Source organism: Rhinolophus hipposideros (genome assembly GCF_964194185.1).
Source record: "Rhinolophus hipposideros genome assembly, chromosome: 3".
Taxonomy (NCBI): domain Eukaryota; kingdom Metazoa; phylum Chordata; class Mammalia; order Chiroptera; family Rhinolophidae; genus Rhinolophus; species Rhinolophus hipposideros.
The window spans coordinates 10,535,564-10,555,729 of record NC_138049.1 but is presented as its reverse complement, the minus strand read 5'-3'; the positions used below and the strand labels follow the sequence as shown (position 1 = coordinate 10,555,729).

General features: G+C 36.7%; 1 protein-coding gene across 2 annotated transcripts in view; it reads left to right on the top strand.

Moving 5' to 3' along the window:
* The window catches only part of LOC308491076 (uncharacterized protein), a 118,481-nt gene that overhangs the window by 79,169 nt on the left and 19,146 nt on the right, over positions 1 to 20,166 (top strand). Inside the window, exon 1 of one of the 2 annotated variants that reach the window (XM_081033986.1) lies at positions 14,427 to 19,835. The exons of the other annotated variant lie outside the window; for it this stretch is intronic. The gene's annotated coding sequence lies outside the window, so the exon portion shown is untranslated. Of the gene's footprint in view, positions 1 to 14,426; positions 19,836 to 20,166 lie in introns of those variants that run through there. 2 annotated transcript variants of the gene reach the window in all.

Here is a 20,166-nt window from a genome sequence, read left to right as displayed (position 1 = left end):
TGTTGACCACTTGGACTCTCTACTTAGCATTTCCTATCAAATCTGAATTGTGACATTTGGTTACTTTTCATTATTTCTATGTGTGTTCTAGAATTTTCAAATTAATATCCCATTTCATAGCCATAACATTTAATTGGTTTTCCAATGTTTATAGATTTTTCTGTGGAAAAAAGTGTACTATTTTTTTTAAAACTACACAAAACCTGGAAAATACTGAAAAGTATTGGGAGAGGAGAAGGGGGCAGAACTCATCTGTGTTTCTTAACTGCTATCAACATTTTTGTGTTGGTTCTTATGTAATTTCCCCTTAAGCTTATTAAAAAATATGTTTTCTCTAATAGTACTGTGTATAGATTTGTGTTACAAAAACAGAACTAAAAGGGTCAAATTTTCTGCTTCTTAACTGGTCCTCAGGCCTTGTGATTATCCCATCCTCCCCTGCATTTATTCCATCATCCATCCATCAAAGAACCACAAAGGAAAAGGGACACTGATAAAAATAGCAAATAACTTTTAAAGTTTAGGCACAGCTGGAGGTTTTGTCACATATACTTGTAAGTTTTTTCTTTGGTTGGTTGTTTTTGTTTATTTGTTTTACTTTTTTTGGCCCAGGGCAGGGGTGTTGCTGGTGGATTTCTAGAACTTATCAGCTCTAATTTCACCTTCTTGGGACACTTAAAGGAGTAATTTCTGAAATTCTAATGATCTGAATTTTTCATTAAAAATAATTATTTTTTCTTATTTGAACAAGAAATACATGCACATTACAGGAAAATAAAAAATACACAAAAATCCCACTAAGATTGTTTTAAAAGAAATAGTAAAACAAATCAGCAAACACCAAACAGGATATCATCTATTGCTCATCTACACAGAAGCAATGACACTCTTCCAAATATACTTGCTTGTTCCATCCATAAATATTTATTAAAATGTGTGCTTTATGCCAGAATATCTTCTAGGCATGGCAGTAAATAAGAGAAAAATTCCCTACTCATAAGAAGCTTACATTTTGTTGGAGAGAAACAGACTTTAAACAGAAAACAAATTATGAACCAAATAATGTTACCTTATAATTAGATTGTTATGAAAATAATGATCTATGTCTGTCTATCTATCTATCTATCTATCTATCTATCTATCTATCTATCTATCTATCTATCTATCATCTATCTATCTATCTATCTATCTATCTATCTATCATCTATCTATCTATCTATATCTATCTAATCTGGGAACATATACCTTCTGATTTGTAACTTCTTTGAAATCCTTCTTTTCCCATTGAGGGAAGTGGAACTATATTTCCTTTTAAGGGGAGAAGTAGGCCCAACTTCAGAAATGTCTTAAAATCATGAAAACATGGACGGATGATGTCAATCAAATCAGTTTTCATCTTAGTTCTTCGTCTGTTCAGACATAACACTATTCATTTTCTCTTCATCTATGATCCATGGAAAGATTTGAGGAGCCTGTGCACCTCCTAAAATAGTGCACAAACTTTATTATATATGCAGTGTCTAGGGGGAACAGTCTAAAGATTTCATTAAATCTCAAAGAAATATAAAAAGTCACACTTCAGAACTCCTGGAATTAATGTTGAACGCCCACTTTTACTCCAACGTTCTCTGACATCTTTGCTGCAGGAACATCCTACAATCCCAGGACACATCGGTATTTATGCTGCCATCACAACTGGTACATATGGGTTAGTTCAGGGTTGAAGCAGTATTATAGTTTCAAGTAAACGTTGTTTCTAGTTTTCTGTTAAAAATCTGCATCTCTTCTCTATTTTGGGGTCCTCTAATCTCTTCAGATTTTCATCCCTGCTCTTGCAGAATCGCTTTTCTTGTACAGTTGCTATGAGTATGAGTGAAGAACCATATACGCACACACTCAATCTTGGTTCTGATGTATTCAAAAAGCAGAACTAAAAATGGCTGCACAATCATATCCTATGGTCTGGAATATAATAATTTTAATTGCTGATCACAAAACAAATAAAGTATGTGTATGTTGAAAACTATGAAAATGAGAAGCAGCTGCTTTAAATCCTTACTAGAACAGTCAGTATGTGTAAACAAACAAACAAACAATGATGAAAGTAGCCCTATCATCAGAGCAGCACAGCAGACTTTCTTTTGATTCCATTATGTACACATTCTTCATTCTGAAAAATAAATGAAGCCATCTCCTTGTAACTCATTCCTCCCAGTGAAAAATGTAATCTATGGTAACCGTAGTTACTTAAGCATAATTTTATACCTCATTGACATTCTCCAAATGAGGTCTCCAACATCCAGGAGAACGTTCTCCAATACATGTCAAGCAATTTCAAGTACCTTCCTCTTGACATGCATTATACATTGAGATATACATTGTGTCCAAGAAAAATGTTTGTGTTTCTTCACTGACATGTCATTTGTTTTTCCAATACTGAATACAGCATCAATTCCCCTTTTTCTCAAATTAAAAAGAAGAGAGAGAGTTCCAGATTTTAGATTAAGAGAAGAAAACTGATAGACACATGGGTTTAGTAGCAAGAAAGAAAAAGCCTCAAGATCTCAAGCTGAAAGCTTGTCAAGTAATTATGTGCTCTCTCCCATTATGCTAGGAACTATCATTCATTGCATGGACAGGTACAAGTCACTCTGCCATCTATGTGCTTACAGGTATCAAATTTCTGTACATTGATTCATATTTAAAACCTACTTTCTGTTGCTGAAACTCTATGAGGGCAGGTGTCTCTCTCTGCCTTTCTCACTGTTGAGTTCCAATATTAGCATGATGTCTGGTATCTATAGAAACCTTAATAGTAATTATTTGAATGAATAAATAAGTAAATGGATGAATAAATGAGTTAATTAATAAAGAGTCTAGGAGATATTTCTGGTTAAGACTTCCAATGACTTCTTTAATTTCTATGTTGTCTAAATGAATATTTTCATAATATTAATATCAAGTTCTCAAAGCACACTAATATAGACTCTAATGATTCCTTTATTAGAGATCTTTTGTTCTCCTATCAGTTGTTGATAGCTGCAATCAACTAAGGCTTTTGCACATTAGCCCTTTAAGATTTCTTTTTTGAAATTCAAATGTGGAATGACCCGAAAAAGTTACAATATTCTAACTGTTGAGTATGCTTGACATAGGATGATGTTGGTAAGCAGTGAGTAGTCCATATAATTTTTCTTGAAGTTCTTTAAATTGCTGTAGCATGATTTAAGGATTGCTGCAGGAGCCAGAACCAGAATGGGATAAGAGTCTGGAGAAACTGACCAGGTTCTGGAGCTAGCCATCAAAAGTCAGTTGGCAAGGCTAATTTCATCCTTCATGTGGAGGGGCTAAGGATCTCAATCTGCCTTCTGCTCAATTCTACAATGGCTCAGGGACCAGGAAGGGCTCGCCTGCAAGTGAAGGACACTGGGGACTATAGCCAAAGCTTGAGAAAACCTCGGACTAACCATGTCAATATGTCAAGCAGTTAATACAAACGATTTCAAGAATTCTCATCCATTTGTAAAGAAGCTCTAAATACATGTAAATGTGTCAATTTGTAACTCAATGTTCTCTCTCTCTCTCTCTCTCTCTCTCTCTCTCTCTCTCTCTCTCAGACACACACACACACACACACACACACATTTTTCTTCAGGTTTCTCCTCAATTTAGTATTCAAGTAGGAACTTGTCAAAGCAAAAGAAACCTGGACTTAGTAAGGAGAGACTTATTCAAAAGCATTATTGCAAAAGGGTGAAAGAGGCTATTGTAAGAGAGAAGGAGACTCCTGACTGCAGTAGGAGGAATGCTGTAGCTTCATGTGACCTACTGGTCTACAAGTGTCTCATGAGTTAGGCAAAGGGTTTCTTTTACAGACGGGTAGACAAAACTAGAAAGAATTGAGTGTGAGGAAGTGGATGAATAAGAGGCTGGCCTGTGCAGATAGATCACAGAATGTCACACCCTGAACCCAGCCTGCCCTCAAGAGGGTTTGTCTGCTGGATGGAGCTGAGGTTGGGCTAAAGTTCAGGCACCTGGGGAAAGGAGCCACACTTATCCAAAGTTTGGCCAATGAGTATTTTGTTTAGGATGATTAGCACTTCAGCTAATCATTTATGGGGTAATCAAAAGGAATTTTGAGTGCCTGTGTCTAGGCTCATCATAGGTAAACAAGAGAGGAGGCATCCGTGAGTCTCATCTAAGTCATATGGAGAAGGTGCTTCTTTGCAGGAGGCTGTTTTCCAGAACACAAAAGGGGGGAGGGATTCTTTTAGCCTTCACCCGTTACAGGACTCAGGTAAGATTCAACCCTGTCAAGCTCAAGTCTAGAGCAAGCTTTTCTTTGGTAGAGTCTCACTCCATGCCAAAAGGGGCATGGGGGCTGGTACAAATCCTGGCCTCTGCTTGAGGTGGCTCCTTTCATCTCAGATCCACATGGTTCTAGCTGTCCAGTGGAAAGGGTAGAAGGTATGGTACCATTGAGGTGACTGCTGGAAGGTCTTGCTTATTGACCCACCCCTTGGGCACCAATGTGGCCAAATCTGTAGTCATCCAGACCACTGCAAGCAAACTGCCAAATGTACATGCATTTGTCAAATGTCCTCTCTGCTGTGTGCATCTTCTAATAGCAAAATCCTCTTATAATAAGGCTAAACAGATTGAGGGAATTCAGAATTTTAATACATGGATATTAAATTTCTGATGACTGACTGAATTTTTTTTCTCTTCATCATGTTAGTATAAGGGATTAAGTTGGCCAAAGTCATAAAAATTATCCTTATTAGTGATCTAATGATGGATAAGAGAAATTTGTGTGCATGTGAACCCATCAAGATGGGAAGATGATTTTTTTTTCTTGAATACCTTTAAACCATAAAGAGCCATATAGTGTGCGATCATTGGCCTGGGAGTCAAGAGAGGCCAGCTCAAATACAAAAATACTGTTTCTGATTAAGAAAGCATTTTTTTATTCATATAAAGTATTTATTAGGTATTGGATTTTATAAGCTGTTTGGTCCTGCAGTCTTTATTTTCAAAAGGTTATTCTGAATGCATTACCAAGTATCCTGTGGAATATTTCACATAAAGGGAAGCGGAAAATGTGTAAATGTAAACAGGCTAATTGTATGCAGATATAAATTATGGATGTTGGTCTTATGAAAAAGCATTGCTGATTTGCAGGGGTCTTACTCAGCAGTGCTGCGTCTTGTCTAAGGCAATATTTAGTATGGCTGTGATGTGCAGAATTTAAAACAAAACTTTGAATTCTGGAGAATAAAATACAGCCCACTTGTGCTAAGACCACACTGTTGAGAGAATGAGGTTTTTAGTTTATTTCATTGCTGCTGATGTTGGTGCTCATTAGATCTTGTCTCCAGATACCGTGGAAAAGCACAGGTTTGGGCAGGATGGTTTATGGTTATGTGATACTTTGTAATGGTCACTGTAGGTGACATGTCCCCAATACTCTATGTGGTTTTCATTATCAGGTGGCATATCATACTCACAAGGAAAGACAGGATAGGGAGACACCTGGAGTGACATAGGTGACTAAATTTTCTTTTTACCCTTTTCACAAAGTAAATACAAATATGAAATGTACAAAGGAAGCCTTTAGACAAAAGACAGTCTTTTGAATGGTGCAAATGAAAACAATCATATGATTACCCTTTATGATGGCTAATTTGCCATGCCACCACCAATTTTTACCAAGTTTATACCAACAACTTTAACCTTGAGTTAAAGACACTGCCTCATCCCATCCCAAAGCACTGAGGAAATATTGAAAATGAACAACTTCATGAATGTAAAATAATTGGCCTAATATTTTATGATACATGACACAAAATATTAGAGAGATTTATGTGGACAGCAAAAACCTTTAGCTGACATGGGATGTAAAGGCTTCATAGTAAATAATTGACTAGCACAAGCTTACTTTCCAGCCGTCATTTCCTTGCTAGTCCACTGAAAGAGTTTAGACTTGAAACATGAGTAAATGCATTTTTTTTTTAATTCTATATCCTCAGTGGCAAATTAATATTTAAAAACAGCAGGAAAAAAAAAAAAACAGCAGGAGTTTCCAGGATATACAACAATAAAATATATTTTAAAATAATTTTAATACAGTCTAAAGAAGGCATTTTAGCTATTAATTCTCCAAAAGGAATGAAGTGTATTGTATAGCAGAATTTTCCTACATGAATTTTCCTTCATTTCTAAAGCACTCTATCATATAGAGCCCAGCAAATGGTTTGGCCAAGTTGAGATGTGTGGACAGCCAAATCTCATTCCCATCTGGGATCCTGGTCATCGGGTTTGATCATCTGTACCGCCTAAATTGTCCACCTACTTCCCGAAGAGACTGTTCATTTGGTGCTGTGTGGACTCAGCTCTGTTATTTTGGAAACTGGTTGCCTCCATGTTTTTCACAGCAAATTTAACAAATCCTAAAAAATTTGTTATATATTAGGTCCACATATTTAAAATTTTGTTTCACACCTTTTTGTTCAGTACTCACCAGTTCTGAGAGAGGTTTCTGAAAGTGTTGGAGGATGGTATGGCTCTTTGTTTAGTTGTACAGGGCTTATTTCTCTTCCCCCACCTCATCCCAGGAGGCCCAGTAAGAATCTCCTGAGTCAAGCATTCACTCTGTAGGATAATAAGGCTGATGAGTAAATGTGTATTATAGGACATAACTAAACACCTACTTGGTTAGACAAATTATCTCAGATAAAAAAAATTGGATTCATTTTCTGGAATCTAAAGTTTAAAAAATATTTTTATGACCACTTAGATAGTTCTGGAAATATAACAAACACTGTTAATGAAGTCTATTGTATCTGAAAATTATTGCTATAATAACTAGAACTCTCAATAAAATTTCCAAGAAACTTGATGGTGGCTTATTCTCCCTTGAGAGAAATTAGACATGTATATAAAATCTTTTTAATGCTGTAATAAGATTCTGGAAAGCACTACCTTGTGGGGCACATAGAAACTGAATTATCAAAGGGAACCCCAGAAAACTGAGCAGAATTTATATGAACTTGGAAAGCCTTAATGAGTTCATCTTTGACATTTCGTCTACCTATAGTCTGCAAATGAGCTGAGAGCTACAGTCCTTTCAGGCAGAAACATGGACTTTGGTGGGCAGCCACAAACGAGCATGTGACCTTTGAGTCAGGAGAAGATGAAGAGCTATTTCTGGCTGTTGGAGATACTTAAATATTGGAGACATCCCCCAGGCAAGCAACAGTCCTAAACTCAAGGTTACTTAAGAATATGCGAAAATAGGGCTACTCGTAGATGTTAGTTTAAGCTAATAGTACCTGGCAAAGGAAGTTTTGGCAAAGCATCAATAACATGCTCTTAGTCCTCATGTGACTTAATTCTCAAATTGAGTTTGGGCCATGAATTTAGACTGTAATTTATCATCAAATAAATTAAATATGGTAATTTGGGTATAAAGTCCATTCCTCCCCCCCACCCCCGCAAGTTTCTGCCATTATTGGTCCCATCCAGAAATTGAAGGAGTTAATTACGGATTCTTTGGTACCCAAACCACCTGATTCCACCATCTTTAATTCCAGAGTCAGGTCGACTTACAATTTCAGATCCTAAAAATGAATTACGAGCACTACACGTCTACACACACACACACACACACACTCACTCACTCACTCACACACACACTACGCTGTAGTACTTCAAATGAAAAATAATGAATAAACTTAACAATAAGATCAATGACATGAGGACATCTTGTTGAAAAAATCCACTACTCCTATGCTTGGTCAAGAACCCAATGGAGATAGCTATAAAATGAAGATCAGAAGTCCACTGACTCAAAAATGCAGAGCCTGTGCATGAAAATGGTGTAAAAATAAACTTATCTCGTGGAGAATATCAGTTTGTGCCTTATGGCCTAGAGAAACTATTCAGGATCACTGCATGAACAATGAAGCTTACAGAGTGAGTAAACTCAGGACTTCTGTTGATTTATGTGATTTGTGTCTAATTTATTCATCAGTGAGTACTGAATAAAAACATGAAACACGATTTAAAAAATCTGTGAACCTAATATATATATCTATATAAAATGATTACTCATCCTAACATTCATAACCTACAAATATTCTGAATGTGTCATTCAGAATCCAGGAAGATTTCAACCATTCTGTTACTATGCCACCACACTCGACATAAAGGAGACACAAAAGATTACTGGTGAATTGATTGACATTTCAGGAGCATAACTCAAACTACTTATAATAACCAAATACATTCTTTCTCAAACCAAGTCTCTTTGATAAGTCCTCCCCGCATATTTATTGGTACAATTCTTATTTTCTAATTTTTTAAACTGGAGAAGTGTTCCCTAATCTTCACAGGATGTGGCCCTGGATTTCTTCAGCTCCTAATTTCCCTAATAGTACAAGGAGAGATCAGATGCTCGGACTAGGAACTGTGGCAGCCCTCTGGATTTCCAACCCAGGTTCTACCAATAAATATTTTACAGGCCAATGCTCTTATATCTCATTGCTCCAGTCTCTATGACCCCTTCTTGGAAATGACAACACAGGATCGTGAAGAAAAATATAAGCTTTTGTTAGAACATTCTTCCTTCCACACTATAGCCATTTTTAGGTAATGATAACCTATAATTTTATTATTAGTAAACACATAAGAAGTAGTTTTGATTTAGTTGCAATTAGACCAAATATGTTTCCATATAGAAACATATCTATTGTGTCCCACTGTGGATGTACCACTTTTTTTCTCATTCCTTTATCTCTTTACTCACAATGTTATTATGTAATTTTCTGTTTAATCAATTCAATCCTGAGCAAAGCCAAAGAAAACAACTGAAATAATGCTTCCTATTTATCTATTGACTTACAGTTTATAAAGCATTTGGAGAATACTTACACATTTATCAACACAAAAGCTTTGTAAAGTAGGTAAGACAAATGTTATTATGTCTATTTTATAGATTAGGAAAATCAGAGAGATGAGTGGCTTGCCCAAGGTCACGTGGCTAGTAAATGGTAGAGCAAGTAGTGAGGTCTAAGGGCCCCAAACTGTGAGAAGATGTGTGCTGGACACATACTGTGCACACGGGGAATAGGAAGCCACTGTATAAGCATGTGAGTCTCCTTGAGCGTTAAATTTACTCAATGATAATTTCTTTCTCTCTTTATCCTTCCTTCCTTCCTTCCTTGCCTCTTTTTTCCTCTTCCTTTCCTCACTCCCTTCCTTCATTCCTTTCTTTTCTTTTTTCTCTCCCTCCTTCCCTTTCTCACTATTTCTCTCCCTCCCTCCCTTCATTCTGTCCATTTTTCCTTCCTTTCAACACACATTACTGAGAATTTACAGTATCCTGGACACCTTTTTCAGTATTGAAGGTACAATGATGAAGGAAAAATTTCAGTCTAGGATATGGTACGCTCTGGGATCAAAATGAACTCTCAAGAACATCGAAAGTTTCTAACTCAAGGAAGTCAGATGAGGTTGGAGGCCTTCTTCTACTGTGGCTGTACCTTATGGAAAAGGTACACACAATCATGATGGCGGGGAAAATTGGGACAGAGGCTCTTAACTCTTTGATCCAGAGAAGTCACAGGTGCCTTCTCTCATGGTCCGCTGGCCAGAACTACTCATGTGGCCCCCTGACTGAAAGGGAGTCTGTAAGCACAACTGTCTGTGCCACAAACCTGTCCCCATGGAGTTTTTAGTCTGTGGGTAGGGCGATTCAGATAAGTAACAAGTGAGCAAATAAATAATTCCAAATAGAGGTAGGTCCAATGAAGAAAAGAAGCAGTAACAGATAATAATAGACAGAGCCAGATAAAAAATGGGAGGACAAAGAAGTCCTCTCTGAACTGCGCCCTTGTCAGAGGGCAACCAGATCAGATATGCCTGGGCTGCTGACCCCTAGAAACATTTGTTTGGTTTTAAGTCACTAAATTTAGGGTAATTTATTACACAGTGGCATAAAATTAACACAGTGTCACACTTATAATCTGTGAATAACTATTTTTTCATTAATTTTCCTGACTCTTTAGTTTGACTTCCTCTTTAATATTTTTGTTACCATTTGCATACATACAAAAGAAAATCTAGAATATGTATAGAAAGGGAATCAATAATTCAAATAGCTCCCAGCTCGAGAGATGGTCTTTATCAATCCCCATGGAGTCGCTACATGCATCTCCACAATCCTGTCTACCAGAAGTAAATAATATCTCTGATGTTCTGTCTATCACGCCTCTACTTGTCTTTATAGATTTGCCCCCTATGTGTGTCTCCTTTAAACAAGGTGTCATTTTGTTTTGCATGCCTTTGTACTTTAGATGAATGCATCGCACTGAAGGTGTTCGGCAAATTACTTTCCTTGTCCAATATCATGTTTTGAACTTCAACTACATTGATGTGTGTAACTTTAATTTATCTTTTTTCCCCATTGATGGATAGTATTTCATCTTCTGAAGAGTCCATGATGTATTTTTTCATTCTTTTGGGTTCTTTGTTTCCAGCTTCTTTTTTTTTTTTTTTTAAATTACAAACATTGCTGGAATGCATATTCTTGTCTATGTCTGCAAGTGGAATAGCTGGACCATAAGTTATGCACATTTTCAACTTTCCTAGGAAATGTCAAATTCTTTTCTGAAGTGGTTGTATAAAATTATACTCCCACCCTTAGTTCATGACAGTACCCCCAGTCTGCATTCTTGCCAAAACTTGTTACTATTAAGTGTAATTTTAGCCAATCTAGTGACTGCGAAATGATATCCCGTTGGTTTCATTTGGCATGTCCATCATGAACTATGCTGTTGAGCATCTTTGCATGTGTCTATTGGCCATCAGGGGCCTCTTTAAGTCATTGATTGAATCAGTTAGGGTTTCAGAAGGAAACAGATGGCACAATCGTACTGGGCAATTTGAAGAGATTTTAATAAAAAAACAGGATTTAAAAATGTGTGGGCAGGACCCCAAAGCAGGTGACAGTACTGTTACTAGTGCCACTCTTAGTACTGAAGGTATGAAAGGAGGATCAATCCCAGAGGAATGTGACCTTCTGTGGAGGATGCAGCAGCCCTCAGGTGGCCCCAGCTGGAAAGAGGTCAAGCGAGGGGTAAGGGAGAAAACTGTCTTCCCTCCCTCATTTCCTGCCATTGTTTCCATTGTTTGAAGCCCACAGAGAGTCACAGGACGCAGGGAACCTACTGCTGTGGTCCCACGGGTGCAGAGCAAGGTGGTAAGAGTGGAAAACAGCCCTGAAGAAGCAAAATGGAAAGGCTGTAGTTAATGCATCATTTCTCTACTAGACTGCTTGGGTTGTTTTAGTGATTTGTAGGTGTCTTACATATACAGATGTTTCTTTAGTCTCTGCCTGGACTATTTCTGGGTGAGAATCTAGCTGGTATGTAAGTACCCATTTGCATTTGGTGTGAAGTTTCTCTTTACACTGAGTCAAAATTTCCCTTTGTGAAACATCCAGTCTTTGATCTTGTTCTAATTCCCCTTAGAATACAGATCTTCAAAATTCAGAAAGCACTCTCAGTTCTTCTTTATTTCTTCAATCTCTCTCTCTCTCTCTCTCTCTCTCTCTCTCTCTCTCTCTCTCTACCCTTATAATTGCTATCAATCTACGCCTATTTATATACAAATTGATTATAACCTTAAATTCTCACTGTACAATTATACCTGCTATATTTTACTTGAGTCATATACAGTCTTCATTAATGTGGACTTTGTTTGGTCCAAATAAATGCAAATTTGGCTGTGCTGCTTACAATGTGACTTTGTCCAACTTTTACAGTCTTTTCTGAGATTCATCTTCTCCTTAATAGAAAAGCAGTCATGTCTGTCTTGTAGGGCTATGGTTCATTATTTACAAAAATCTGTAAGCATAGAGAGAATTAATTAAGATAACATATGTGAAAACACCTTAATAATGGAAACTCTGCAGCGTAATGGAGACAAAATTTTAAACACTGAATGTGCTTCCCTTCTTGTGTCTTACCAACTGAGACCTTTGCCTGAGCTCATGTCAGCCTCCAACTACCTGAAGTGAAACAGTTGTGCATGGCTTTACGATGGGGTGTGTTCTGAGAAATGCGTCATTAGGTGTTTTGTCATCGTGCCAACATCACTGAGTGCACTTTACACAAGCTCAGATGGTGTAGCCTACTACACACCTAGACGGGCATAGGCCATTGCTCCTGGGCTGAACACCTGTAGAATATGTAATTGTACTTGGTACCGTAGGCAATTGTAAAATAATGGTATCTGTGTATCTAAACATAGCAAAGGTACAGAAAAAATGTGGTATAAAAGATTTAAAAAATGGTACACCTGTAAAGGACACATACCATGAATGGAGCCTGCAGGACTGAAAGTTGCCCTGGGTGAGGGGTGAGTGACTGTGACCACCTAGGACGTGACAGTGCATCCCTGAAGACTTGATGGACACTGTCCCACATCCCAGAAATCGAACATCGAAGCTGCTGATGCTGCTCCATAAACAGGGATGTAGACACTGCATTGATAAAAAATTGATTGGAAATGGAGGAGAAACTGGCTGCATAAGGCATAGATCACCATAATCGTGGCTATCACGAGGGAGTGTAAGGTGACCTGAGGATCAATAGAGTAAGAAATAAGATGGACAGGTAAAGGGACATAAAGGATTGTCATGGCAGTGTGTTTTTGGCTATTGCATGTTGGAACAGTGGTCAGATTAAGAAACTCTGTGGTAGACAATCAAATGAAGGAGGAACAAAAACTCAGACATAGACAGTAGCTTAGTGGTTACCAGAGAGTAAGGGGGGAGGGAGGTGGTAGATGAGGGTAAACGGGATCAAATATATGGCGATGGAAGGAGAACTGACTCTGGGTGGTGAACACACAATGTGATATACAGATGATGTATTACAGAATTGTACACCTGAAATCTATGTAACTTTACTAACCATTGTCACCCCAATAAACTTTAATTTAAAAAAAAAGAAAGGGGGAAAAGAGAAACTTTGTGGTAGTCACAAAATAAGTGTGTTTACCATGGAGAGGGTATAGAACTGAGGGCTTAATATTTTGACTTTGAAAATTTGTTTTTGGTTCCATTGACCCTGTCTGGCACAAAGGGCTCTGTCTGGCATTGAACTGATGGAAGAAATAAAACTTATATATGCTCTACATGATAACAACCTGGAGATATTTCCAAAGTATAGGGACAAGCTGGCTCCATACCACCCCAGAAAGCTTTTACCAAAGTGGCTGTGGCACTTAATCCTTGTTAAGGTGGCTCCTGAGGGCCTGTGTCCTTGTACATAGTCTTAGGTCCTCAACAAAGAATTTACAGCAATGTGCATGAAGATTGTCGGGCTAGATCTGGGAGGGCTGCAGTGCCCGCTGAATGTGGAGTGCTAACGGGCCAGGCTTGTCTGTGCTGAAATAGGACAGTGGCTGACTGACTGGGATGCAATCTGTGCCCTCAAATTGAGGTGCTGTGAGTGAGAGGGACTCTATTGCAAGCCCCGCACATATTGCTCCCATCATCAAAACAGAAAATTTCTCCTGAACCACATATCTTCCATTTCTTATAGGAAATTCAGCTCCATTATAATCTTATGAAACCACCGTCGTATGTGGGGTCCACCGTTGACTAAACTGTCATTATGTGGCTCACTTTGTATTGGGATTTGTTACAGCTGAAAGGCAGAGAGAAAAGTCAGTCAAAATAAGATTATGCAGAAAGACAGTCATTTTCCCAGTCAGGCTATTGCCTTGAGAAAATGATTTGTTCTCTCACCTTCTTTTTTCCCTTCTTTAGCTGGTTGCAAGACTCAGTATACAACATTCTCCTGCATATAGGAGAGAGATCTTGTCTACCATCAGGGCTTGCCTGGAATTAGAAGGAACATATGGCATAGGTCAAGTTTAAACAAACAAAAAGACTACCTGTTTTCTAGCCCTAAGTTTTATGGGAAGAAGTGAAAACAGTGCAACATTCAGCTAGGTGTTTCCGGATTCCGCCTCTCAGAGCTTTGGCCCAGAGAAGAACAGATGGTTTAAATAAAATAAGGGAGGCCTAAAAGGCAAGAGATTTTGCCCTTCGACTCATTTGAGGTGCTGAGAGGAAGCTAACTTACAGACTGTCCTCCACCAGGGCAAATCAGTTACAGCAGTGTAGCTTTGCCTGGTCAGGCTGACGAAGGCCCCTGTGTTTAGCGTCCCTATGGTATCCTTGTTTCTGGATGGACATAAGCCTGATCCAAAAGTCATACTGAAAGTTTAGCTTGGGAGTTTCTCCATGGATATTGCCATAGCTGAGGCATGCATAGTGGCTGTCACCTACAGCCTTGGCGAGGGCCAGTCATCACTAAGTTTTTCTTTTTCATTCTTTTTTTTTTTTTGGAAAGCTCTCAAATGACTCTAACGTGTAGTCACTGTTGCATACTCATCATTCATTGGGGGACACTGGGTTGTTTCCACATCTTGGCTATTATGAATGTGGCAATGTACATGGGAGTGCAGCTATCTCATTGAGAAACTGATTTGATTTCCTTTGCATATACTCAGAAATGGGATTGCTGATTCTATTTTTAATTTCTTGAGGAACCTCCATTTTCTGTAATTCCTGTACTAATTTACAATCCCACCAACAGTGTACGAGGGCTCCCTTTTCTCCACATCCTTGCCAACACTTAACCTTTGTCTTTTTGATAATCGCCATCCCAACAGGTGTGAGGTGATATTTTATTGTGGTTTTGATTTGCATTTCCCTGATGATTAATGGTGTTGAGCACCTTTTAATATATCTGCTGGCCATTTGTATACAAGTCTTCTTTTGAGAAATATCAATTCAGGTCCATTTTCTTAACCGAGTTATTTGTTTTCTTGCTGTGGAGTTGAGTTCCTTATATATTTTGTATATTGATCCTTTTTCTGATGCATGGTTTGCAAATATTTTCTCCTATTCCGTAGATTGTCTCTTCAGTCTGTTGATGGTTTCCTTTGCTGGGTAGAAGCTTTTTAGTTTGTTACACTCCCAGTTGTCTATTTTTGCTTTTGGGATCACATTCAAAAAGTCAGTGCCCAGACCAATGTCAATTTTGAGATAATTTTTGTATGTGCAGTGAATTAGTGTCCAATTTCATTCTTCTGTATGTGGAAAGCCATTTATTTTTCAACACTGGTTATTGAAAAGACTCTCTTCATTGTGTGTTCTTGACATCTTTTTCAAAGATCAATTGACTATAAATGTGTGGATTTATTTCCAGGGTTCATTCTGTTTCATTGGTGTATATGGGTGTTTTTATGCTAGTATCATTCTATTTTGATTACTATAGCTTTGTAGTATATTTTGAAGTCAGGAAATGTGATACCTACAGCTTTCTTCTTCTTTCTCAAGATTTCATTGGCTATTCAGGGTCTTTTGTGGTTCCATATGAAATTTAGGATTGTTTTTTCTATTTCTGTGAAAAAATGCCATTGAAATTTTAACAGGGATTGCATTGAATCTGAAGATATCTTTGAATAGTATGGGCATTTTAACAATATTAATTCTTCCAGTCCACAAACACAGGGTATCTTTCCATTTATTTTTGTCTTCTTCAATTTGTTTCCCCAAAGTTTTATAGTTTTCAGCATACAGGTCTAACAAATTCTTGGTTAAATTTATTCCTAAACATTTTCTTTTTATTTTTCAAGCTATTCTAAATAGGACTGTTTTCTTAATTTCTTCTTTGGATAGTTTGTTGTCAGTGTATAGAAATGTCACTGATTTTTTATGTTGACATCATATCCTAATCTCATTGTTCTTATTGTTTAAACCATGTTTCAAGAAACAGAATTCATTTATCCTAGTTTTATTGTTTTCCTAGAGATCCAAAAGTATCTTTGATTACCTCAGAGCAATATTTATTCTTTTAGAGAAATGTTACTATGGGGCAAAGTCCCATTCACCTAATTGTCCCCTGCCCCCAGGTTCTCCTGCACTTATCTCTGAATCTAGTCCTTACCAAAGGCATGGATTCATTTCTGAACCATTTTTGAGTGACAATGCACTCTATTTTACTCTCTATTTTCTGCTGTACTGTATATAAAACATTTGTAGTTTGCAGCACACTATTTAGTGTTTGCTCACTTCCAAGTTCTTTGTTCTATTTTCTCTTTATTAGCATTCTTTCTTCCCCTAGATTTTCCGCACGTTTAGGGCAGGATTGGGTTTTCTGCTTTTATGTGTGTCCACGATGGTCCACGGTGCGACACACAACCAATGATCAAAGACTATGTGAACCTCCCTGGTTAGTTTCTCTAAATTCAGTAACCACAGCATTAAAGTGTTTTTCTTTTATGTGAAACATCTCTGTATCCCTACTCTCCATTTCCATTCCTTGAGTCCTCTCACATTATTACTCTACTTTCTGTTTCTATAATACAACACCATCTTCACTAAATTTCATTTCTTCTAGTTATCTCATGTTGGCTGGTACTTATTTCAGCCTTTTAAAAATTTTATCAGATTTTCTATCTAACTGGCTCTTTTCCACACTTTTGTTTTTAAACTTAATCTAATTTACTAGTTAACTAAATCTAGTCACTGTGAGGCATTTGGCAATCAATTTATTAGCCCATTTCTTATACAAAAACTATTATAATTTTTTCTTCAAATGAGTAGCATGTTATATATGTTCTCATTTTTACATATGTCTGATGAATTCTTTTTGCCACCCTGCTTTGGTGATTCATTTATATCAAACAAAATATTTGTAGTTACTAATGTAATGTTCTTAGCTTCTTCATGAAGAAGAAGCTTCATGAAGAAGCTTCTTCATGAAGCTTCTTCATGAAGCACCCAAGCAAGCTTTCTTTCTTGGGTGATTCACTGCTGGATAATAGTGCTACATAGGCAGACTTTCATGTTATTTTATAGTGTGTCCTATCTCCAGGTTTGCTTCAGATGGCCTGCAACATATTCATAGGATTTGGGGAGCCCTGAATATTTGGCTACATTACTTCCTGCCTTATATATTCCCCCCGCCCCCAATATGACAGAGCTTTCCTGGCATAGTAAAAACAGAGAAGCAATATTAGCATTAAGAGGTAAGAGTATTATTTACTTAATGTTCTCATTTGAAGGTGCATGAGGTTGACACAGTATTCTCAAAAGTTTAAAAGCACAATGACAGAATCTATAATGCTTATTAACAGACAAAGATAAATGATAATTTAGTGGTTGAAATGCTGGGGTGGAACACAATCAATTTGGATTAGATGCACACTACAAAACTGAATAACTTATTTCTGCATAATGTTTGATCATGAATCAGGTTTTTATTTATAACACTAGACTATAGAAGCAATTGAAGTTTTGTCTTCACTTTAATTTACTATTAACAGGAAAAAAGTACAACAGGTTTTCATATTTCAAAAACAGCTAGGTTACTTAAGGGTAACGATTTCATCACAGTTTTAAGAAATTTGGACTCTGAAATTCTTTGTCAGAGCCAAAGAATCTATTTTCATCTAAGGATGATGTTTTACAATATCAGAGGTAAAACTGCTCTATATCTCACCAGAACTATGACAATTCATTCTTTATGCATGGATAAAGGAAGAAAAAATGGATGGTACATTGCCTAGCAAAAAGGAAAGCATAATCAGAATACACATGATTGCAGGAGACAGTTGGTATTAACTGGATTTAACTTGGAGAGAGAAGGCTTTGAAATATTCAGTGATAATGATATCTGGCATAATCCAGAAAGCAATAATCTTTCTTCAGGTCTCCCAGGAGTGAAGTTGCCAGTGAAGTCTTGGGGACTTGAGGGATATTCATGAATGTGTTTAGGGAGTGAGAGTTACATCAGGTGTGAACTGTCAGTTCAGAAAGAAGACCAGCCCATGGAGCTGATGTTTCTCATCTCCAGTGGAACTGAGTACCTTGAATTTGGTATATTCTCTGAAAAACCAAATATTTTAAGATTTTTCTACTAAAAGTAAGATTTACATCATTATGACATGGTTTTCCATGCTACTTCCATTTTATATAACTTACCATATTGGTAGTCAAGAGTGTCTATTAATACTGAAATGCTATTTAAAACAAATGAACATGTCCCATCAAGCAATTACTCACCATCACTAGTTCCCCTCCATTAGAATTATTGAAAATATTTGCACATGATGAATTTCAAAGCACAGCTCAAAGGGAGTGAAATGACTTTTAGTAATATATTTTTTAAGGAATATATACAGAGACTGAAAAAAAAATACAAAATTATGCATATCCATTAAGAAACCCCACACATAAACAAGTAAAGAGATTTATAACATTGCAAAGGCATCTTGCTATTGTTTATTGCAGGGGTGTTTTTTTTTCTTTAAAATCCTTTCCATTATGGATACATGCATAAACCATAAATAGGTTGGGATATTGTAAAACATTTAAATTTACATTATCACAGATTTCCCCTTATTATTACTTGACTACTGACTATTTTCCTTTTAAGACATACTTAGATAATTTTTACAATATGAAATTTCAGTAAGGTAAAAAGTAGTTATAATAGATATTTCTGTCTTAGCCTCTTTTATACCTTCTATCAAATTCATTTTATTAAAGATTTTCCTGTTTTGTTCCTTGTTCTATAGTGTCAAAATTTACTATTTTAACGTTTTAACAATTTTTCAGTATCCAAGCAATTGTTCCTACTTACCTAATTCTTACAAGCAAGACATCTAATGTCGAGCTTCCCTGTGTTATAGCAATTTTCTTAAGGTTTTTGCTATGGAGTAACCAGCATTTGGATTGGCTTTTTGGTCATTTCCTTTCTTCCACTAATTTTGGTGCATGATTGATTTTTTTCTTCTTCCTTTCAATAACTTGTTCCCTCACTCAAATAGTTACCGTTTCTTCTACCCTGAACCTTCTTGTATTAAGTGAATCCCATAAGACTCTGATACTACCCAGATTCAATTATATTCTAGAAATATTCAGTGTTTGTTTCCTTATGTCTCTCAAACTGCATACATTACGAGTTACTGAGGCATTCAACTCCTCCCACCCATTTTATACTATAATTCTGCGTTTTCATCATCACTGTGTTTTCAATTCTCTTTTAAACATGTAGTATCTTTTCTTTATAAAATATTGTACCTAAATGACATGGGGAAAGAGCATAAAGTGTTTTGCCAAATATGAAAAAGAATAAAAAAAGATGATGATGGAGGTGAGGGTTGAGGGCAGGGAAAAATTTTTTTAGAGTAAAATAAAAATACCCACAACAACCCACTTGGGACACAAATGATTATTCTCTTATTATAAATTTTACAAACATTTCTAAATTTTTGTACCTCGGAGAGATAAAAGAGCTTGATGAACTCATACAACTAATAAAATGAGAGCATAGGGATATGAAATGACAATTTACAAATTATGATTCCTGTTTTCTTCTCCTAACTGCATCACTTTTTTTCTATGGATGAAGGTATTCCATACCTCCTGGTTGCTGTTTCTTCATAGCACACTGTAGCTCAATTACACTTATTTTGAAAAGACATATAACAGGCTGAAGCTTGACTATTTCTGAGGTAACATTATATACCATTCAAAAGACAAGCTGTGAGATAGCAGGGTACCAGAGAGTAATCATGTTTTCACCTGCTCTACATGAAACCCTGAACTCTGGGATAATTCTAACAGAACTCTTATGTTCTACAGTAGATAAAGTTGGAACATAGTCCTGATAGAAGCTCCTTCATATGTCTGATTTTAAAGAAGAATGTCATCAGAAGTCCCAGGGGTTCATAAACTAAGATGACTGGTAGGAAATTAACATTGTTTTAATCTTTAAGAAACTACCAAAAATGTTTGTGGCTCCTCTGAACCTGGCTCAGTGCAAATCACCATTAGAAATCCCCCAATTTACTTTTAATATAAGAACCAAATTCTAAAATAATAATACATTTTCTACATTAAAAGAAAAAGGAAGCTGCACAAAAAATGTCAAAGACAAATGAAAAACTAGGAAAAATATTGCATTCAATATAAAAAAGACTAAATTCTTAATATAAAAGTAGCTCTCATAAAAATGGACAAGAACATAGCTTATGAAAAAGTTAATAGAGTGCTTAAACATATGGAAAGAGGGTCAA